At 40.2% G+C, this 7,930-nt stretch overlaps 1 pseudogene; it reads left to right on the top strand.

Annotated features, from left to right (window-relative positions):
- The first annotated feature begins 399 nt into the window (after positions 1-399).
- Positions 400-4,200, top strand: LOC112079745 (butyrophilin subfamily 1 member A1-like; annotated as a pseudogene).
- Positions 4,201-7,930: the final 3,730 nt, after the last annotated feature.

Raw genomic sequence — 7,930 nt, 5'->3', positions numbered from 1 at the left:
CGCTGAAATAGGATAATATCAACTAGTTCGTATTTCCCTTAACATGATCACGCTGCTTAACCTCTACAGACCACAGGCGTCTGACATGGCCAAACGATGGTGGATAAATGAAAAATATTAAATTTAAATAAAAAAGTTGTCATTTGGTCTTACTTAAGGGGCGGCTCTCCCGTAGGACCATGATAGCAGAGGGGGTGGGCTTCTTAGTTCATTGACTCCATTGAAAAATAAATTAGGGAGTGGGATGTGCCACTTCCTCTTCCTCATTCTGCAAGTTGACATGTCCTGTGATCAGTTTGTGTCTACTGCCCTCTAGTGTCAACTTGATGTAAGTGGCAATAAGGCCATGGTTCCTTGTAGTCCATGTCACAACCCACCACAGTGGATGCCACAATCAATATGGTACATATGGATGGTAATATAAAAGGACAGAGTTAAAAACTGAAAGGAGAAAGAAAAAAATCAGTGAAAGTGAACAAACAACAGGTTGAGGGAAGTGGATGATCCCAGCGATCGCTTGCATCTCTGTCACAGGTGGCTGTAGCACGTTCATTTGGGAGGACAGAGTCATATTAAATGGCTGGAATTAATAGTAGATGGTCTCAAACACATCAAAGACCTGGTTTCCATGTTGTGATTACCATTCCTTTACTCCACTGCAGCCTTTTATGAGCTGTCCTCCCTTACCAGCTCCTGTGATCTCTATGTGTGACATCTTAGTGTAGTCAGTTTGTCAGAGTTTGTGTTCCAGAAACTATGCCACTTCACCTACTTCCTCATAAGTCAACTCAAGCTGATTAAAGTGTGGATTCCATCTCATCTACAGAATAACAAGTATATCAGTTATGTTGAAGCTACTTCCCTGCCTTGCAGTAGACCACCAGATTTTTTCTTCCAGTCTTTCCACCACAGGCGAGCGGCTTTAGCAAACTCTTCTCAATTGTGATCTGCTGTATCTAATCGATAGTATTATTTGTATATGTGTTTAAAGCTGTCAGGGAAATAGAGTTAATGCAGAAATGCTTTACTCTAATAAATCCCAGCAATTAATATTCAGAGTCGATGTTGATGGTTGCAAGTAGCTGTGTGTGAGAACCAGACAGGCCGTTGATAAAAGTTAGCATATTTAAGAAGTCTGCTTGAGTAGTCTTTGGCCAGGTTAAAATAGTGGGTCTGTCTGTCATATCCCTCAGTGCAGCTGTCAGGGATTATGGAGATAATGGGAGAAATGTTTATATTATTAAATAAAGGACCAAGTTTTACATATTTTTGAAGTCTGTCTTAAGTTGTCTTCTGTCTTAGGTCAGGTGGTCTCGGAGGTATAATAAATCCATTATCATACCATATATCCATAACATCGCCACTTTGAATCACATTGGCGGTCTAGAGCTCAGATCTTTATGATTTATATACAGTATGTTATCCTCTCTTTCAGAAATGATGGGACTTGGACAGACTGTTGTGTGTCAATATCCTGCTTCTGCTCCAAGAGCAGGTCTTGGTAGAGTGACCTTCACATGATCTTTGTGTGTGGTGTGTGTGTGTGTGTGGTGTGTGTGTGTGTGTGTGTGTGTGTGTGTGTGTGTGTGTGTGTGTGTGTGTGTGTGTGGTGTGTGTGTGTGTGTGTGTGTGTGTTGTGTGTGTGTGTGTGAACAATGTGAGGATTTGCATAACAAATGGCTACGGTTTGCACTTTCGGTACCTAGCTATTCCATTGGCAACCAAGTAATCAAGCAAACCTTAAGTATTTGGGCAGGTTTGGTGTTGATCTTAATGTGGTCTGTTAAAGTTTGAAGGGACCAACCGTTGATGATGTGCATGGTCGCTTTTGATATTAAATGGTTGTGTTTTCTTTCCAGAGAGTTTGAAGGTTCTTGGTCCGACTCGTGCCTTGTTGTGTGGCTGGTGATGACATTATTCTGCCCTGTTATATCAATCCAACATCAGTGCTGGAGGACATGAGAGTTGACTGGTTCAGAGTCGACCTCCCAGAACCTCAGTCAAACATTCCGTCCATCTCTACCAGACGGCGGAGACAAAATACCATGATCAGATCCACTCCTACAGGGGAAGGACATCGCTGTTTAAAGAGGAACTGAAGAAGGGAAACACCGCTTTTGAAACTGACCAGGGTACAGGGCACTGATGATGGACGTTATAAATGTCTTGTTCAGTCAAAGACACATTATGATTGATGCACCATTCAAGTCTACGTCAGAGGTACATTTCTTAAATACAACAACCCATATGATGTTCCTCCCAATCTCAGTAGTACTTCATCCCAGTCTCCCTTTGTGTCTGTAGCTATAGGATCCAACAGAGGTTTCCATTGAGGGCAGAAAGAAAGGAGGGATGACTCTGCTGTGTGATCTAAAGGTGGTTCCCTGAGCCTGAGTTGGAGTGGCTGGACAGTAAGGGGTCACTCTGGTCTGCTGGACCGTCAGGAGACAGACAGGGACTATGAGGATTCTACATAGTCAAACTAAAGACCATCGTAAAGGAGACTGACATCAACCGCTTTACCTGTAGAGTCAGACAGACCAGATCCAATGAGGTGTGATTAAGATGGAGACAGAGTTTCACATCCCTAGTGAGTAACATCATAGTATTGTTTAGAACTCTAAAGTATATGTCAAGATGAAACCACGTTGGTTTTGTAGATCCGGCTATATGCCTCCACCTTAAATGAATGGAAAAGATAAACACAACATTAAAACCAGGAAATTAGATGGTGCTCATCTTTTCCATTCATTTGGCATTGAGGCATATTGCTGGATCTACACAACTGATGTCATGGGACGTGGTTTCATTAACATTAGTTTACATTTGAGGTCTGTAAACTTCGGACAAAGCTTTCTTTGAGTGAAATGTCTTATTATTATTATTATTATTATTATTATTAGGTAGCATGTCTCTGATCTCAGTTGATTTGTGTCTTGCAGGTGAGCTGATCCTTGTTCACACAGACCCATGGAAAGTGGCCCTTGCAGTGATTGTCTTTCTGGTCATTGTCCTTGTGGCCATATCAGCTTTCACCATTTGGCGCTGGATTGCTTTGTGCAATGACTATGGTAATAAAATATGAATTAAAGGGTTCATTTGAATTAATATAAATGTTCTACAGTAAATGTTTTACAGAGTGGCATACACAAGGAGTTAGGTACTAGAACTCAAAGCTGGCTAGTTCTAATCACTGAGCCAACAAGGTGAAAAAATTAAGTTGATCTACCTTTGAGCAAGGCACTTAACCCTCATTACTCCAGGGTCGCCGTCAATAATGGCTGATCCCTGGCAGTGACCACACTCTCAAGGGGAGTTGGAATATGCAAATAAACACAGTTCCACTTCACACCTCACACTCGTAGAAGTTAACCACTTGTATATACAGTGAAACAGGACAAATATAAGCACCCCCTGTTTGACCTTTAGAAGTAAAAAGCAGACATTGGTCAGATACTGGACAGGTGTATTTAAGGTTTTGTATTAAAACATGCACATTTCTATGAATAGGGCAAACATTTCTATTTCCCCACAAAAATACTAGATTTAATATAAGGATTATTTAAAAATCAGTGCCTGGTTTACCTGAACCAGTGTAATTGGCTGTCAGAAAACATCTTGAGTAGGTCATTTAGTGGACCTTTCCTCTAACTGTTATCTATTTCCATGTCTGTAGATGCATCCAAAGCTGAACACAGTCAAGAGATAGGTAAGTAGTGTCTTACTGTCAAACATGCAGTTTTCTCCATAAATGGAACTTTGTCAGAGAAAACACTGAGGTTCTGTGTTCATTAACGATGTTCTGTTTTCTGTTTTTTATTTCTGCAGAGCAAGTTAAAGATGAACTCAGACTTGAGTTGAGTAAGTAGTGTCCAACAGTCCTATGCACATGTGTCAAACTCATTCCATAGAGGACCGAGTGTCTGCGGGTTTTCACTCCTTCCTTGTACTTGATTGATGAATAAAGGCCACTAGTTAGTAAGGAACTCCCCTCACCTGGTTGTCTAGGTGTTAATTGAAAGGAACAACCAAAAACCAGCAGATACCAGGCCCTCCATGGAATGAGTTTGACACTCCTGGTCCTGTGCATTGTTCATATTTAATAATTGTCTTTTCATGGATGTGAGATGTGTTATTAAGGATGTTACTCTAACTGTTCTCTTTTCCATGTCTGCAGAGAAGACTCTCATCACTAACTGAGTAAGTTGTGTCCAACAGTCCTGTGACAAATGTGTCATATGTTCATATTTTAATATTGTCTTCTTCATGGTGTGCAGATGTGTTCATGTAAGGATGTTCAGCTCTAACAGTTCTCATTATGTCTGCAAGAGAAAATCTAGATCAAACACTCGTAAGCTTGAGTAAGTTGTGTCAAACGTCCTTTGCATCACATGTGTCATTTTTTTTACTCCAATTTGATTGTTATACAACACACAATTGAGACAAACAAGTCCAACACATGAATAGTGTACAGAAATGGATAGCGAGTACAGCAGCTTGATTTATGGATTTAAAAATCCTAACATATTTGAGATGAACGCTTTTCATCACATTGTTTTTATGTCTCCCATCCCCCTGCCCACGACCAAATGGAGTTGATTATGTATTCACCGTTAAGAATGCTTTACTTTGACTGATAATTATCTGTTTGTCTGCAGAATCTTTGGCTGATCAGCTGGGTAAGTAGGAGCTCGATGCATTTACTAGACGCCTTTGGTCAATATATACATACATACAGTATATTCTAAGCCAGGGTCTCCAACCCTGATTCCTGCCGAGATCCATCCTGCTAGGTTTTTAGTCCAACCTGTATTGTAAAACTGATTAACTTATTTAAGAACAAATTGGTTGAAATCAGGTGCCTAGATTAGGGTTGGAGTTAAACCTACGGTGGTCTCACGGAAGAGGGTTGGAGTTAAAACTACGGGTGGGTCTCACTGGAAGAGGGTTTGGAGTTAAAACATACTGGTGGCTTCAGGAAGGTGGAGTTCAAACTTACAGGTGGTCTCAAGGAACAGGGTTGGAGTTTAAAAACTACAGGGTGGGGTATCAGGAACAGGGTGGAGGTTAAAACCTCAGGGTGGTCTCCAGGAACAGGGTTGGAGTTCAAAATCACGGGTGGTTCCAGGAAGGGTTAGGATTAAACTACAGGGTGGATCTCCAGGAACAGGAGTTGGAGTTAAAACCTACAGGGTGGTCTCCAGGAACAGGTTGGAGTTAACCTACAGGGTGGTCTCAGGAAACAGGGTTGGAGGTTAAAACCTACGAGTGGTCTCCAGGACAAGGTGTTGGAGTTAAAACCTACGGGTGGTCTCCAGGGGAAACAGGGTTGGAGTTAAACACACTACAGGGGTGGTCTCCAGGAAAGGGTTTGGGATGAGCCATTATCAAGGGCTACAATTTGCATTGTGCAAATAGCACAGATGAGTTATAATTATGTGGTAAAACATCCCTGTTTGGAATATTTTTTTTACTACTGCGATGGAATGTTATTATAATTGTTTATATTGTTTGTTTTAGAATTTATTTTCAAAATGTTTCTCACTTTTATTGCTAGAATTATAATTTGTTTTATGTTACATTTACCCACAGATTTAGTAAACATGAAGCGTGGTCCAGGTAAATAATGCTACTGAATTGGTATTTTAAAATATATTTCATATCATATGTTTGTTGCTTAAGGATTACTATTGATGTAGAGGGGATGTATTTTTACACTATGTATTCTGGTTCTTGTTAAACCTGATCAATAAAGGTTTTGAGATTAAGAGAAGGAGATTTGTATAGTGATTCCAGGGCACCAACAGTAATCTCAACTGTAATATATATTACATAGTTCTCTGGTGAGCCCCAAATCTGACATTCTCTCTCTTTATATTGTAGAACTTGAAACATCAGAAAACTGCAGGTATAGTGTTTGTTTGTACTCTCCAAGTCCACCACTAGAGTTTAGGGCTGTGCGGCATACCCGTATTTACTATGCGATATTGATGGCACGAAAAGGTTTTTTTTTTTTTACAGTTTACTTTGCTATAAGGTATTTGGACTTGTTTGGTTTTGTTAAATGTATACGCCGTGGTGTTTAAGTCCTTTCATTAGTTTACTTCGCTACATTGAGTCATCTCTACGTCTCTCTCTCCCAATGCCTGCATTCCACACAGACCTAGCCCCGCCCCCTGTTCACTCATGGAGCGCATTTGTTCGTTTCTTCCACCAAAGAGACACACTGCATCGTCAATCCTGCATCCCATGGCAGTATGGGCACCAACGACTGTTGATGACAAACAGATGCTGTTTTCCAACTTTGGTTCATTAATATAAATCACTATAAATTCACTAGGTTCTTATAATTAACTATACGTTTGTGTTTTCTACAAATCTGCAAACCAGAATTAGTTTCTATTTTTTCTAAGCCAAATTGGGCTTTAATTTTTGTTAGCGGTGGCTAGATGCTTAACTAATCGTTAGCTAGCTAATAACTGATACAGAGTCGAGCACGTAACTAGCTACTGTATAACGACTGATAATCCCAGTAATGGTGTCTAGAACTACAGTAGAAGTCCAAAACTCATATCCGGGTTTTTTTTAGTTTGTAACTATTTTCACATTGTAGAATCAATAGTGAAGAATCAAAACTGATGAATAACACATGGAACTCATGTAGATAACAAAAAAGTGTTGAAAATATAAATGTTATCTATATTGGAGATTCCTTCAAGTAGCCACCTTTGCTTGGATGAAAACTTGCACACTCTTGGTATTCTGTCAACCAGATTCATGAGTAGTCACTGGAATGCATTTCAATAACAGATGTCCTTGTTAAAAGGTAACGATTTGTGGAATGTTTTCTATAATGCATTTGCAGCCAATAGTTGTGTTTGTGGCAAGGTAGGGGTGGTTAAGAAATAGGTCATATTTGTAAAGACAAGTCGATATTTGGCAAGAAAGCTAGAATAAGCAAAGGAAACGACAGTCCATCATTACATTTATAAGACAATGCAGGTAGTTAATCTGGAACATTTCAAGAACTTTTAAAGTTTACTGATTAGTGCAGTCGAGAACCATCAAGCGGCTATTGATGAAAACTGGTCTCATGGGACCGCACAGCGAGAAGGAAGACAGAGTTACCTCTGCTTGGCAGAGGATAAGTAAATTAGAGTTACCAGCCTTCGAAATTGGAAGCACAAATAATGCGTTCACAGAGTTAAGTAAAGACAATCTCTAAGCAATCAACGAATGTTCAGAGGGAAGACCTCGTGAATCTGGCCTGCAGGTTGAATGTGTCTCGGTTGTCTTTGTTGAGACCGCAGGTAGGTGAACAGATGATATGGTGTGGTTCCACCGTGAAGTGCATGGAGGATGAGGATGTTGATGGTGTGGGGATGCTTTGCTGGTGACACTGTCAGTGATTTATTTAGAATTCAAGAACTATAACCAGCAGAGCTACACAGCATTCTGGCGGCGATAACTCCATCCATTCTGGTTTGCGCTTTGTGGGACTATCATTTGTTTTTTAAGCAGGAACAATGACCAAACACCACCTCCAGGCTAGTGTAAGGGCTATTTTGACCAGAAGGAGAGTGATGGAGTGGCATAGATACTGGCCTCCAACAATCATTGACCTTCAACCACATTGGAGATGGTTTTGGGTGAGTAGGACCGCAGATTTGAAGGACAAGCACCAAGTGTTCACATTTATGGGAACTGCTTCCAAGACTGTTGGTAAAAGGCAGTCCTACTGAAGCTGGTTGAGAGAGTGTGGAAAAAAGCTGTCATCAAGCCAAAGGGTGGCTCTTTTGAAGAATCTAAAATACATTTTATGTTTTAAAAACATATTTTGGTTGACTCATGAGTTCCATAATTGTTATTTCATAGTTTTGATGTTTTCATGTATTATTCTACAATGTATAAAAATAGTAAAAAAATAAAG

The sequence above is a fragment of the Salvelinus sp. IW2-2015 genome, unplaced genomic scaffold (genome assembly GCF_002910315.2).
Source record: "Salvelinus sp. IW2-2015 unplaced genomic scaffold, ASM291031v2 Un_scaffold9314, whole genome shotgun sequence".
Taxonomy (NCBI): Eukaryota; Metazoa; Chordata; class Actinopteri; order Salmoniformes; family Salmonidae; genus Salvelinus; species Salvelinus sp. IW2-2015.
The sequence above is the reverse complement of the archived record's forward strand: the minus strand, read 5'-3'. Positions and strand labels throughout refer to the sequence as shown.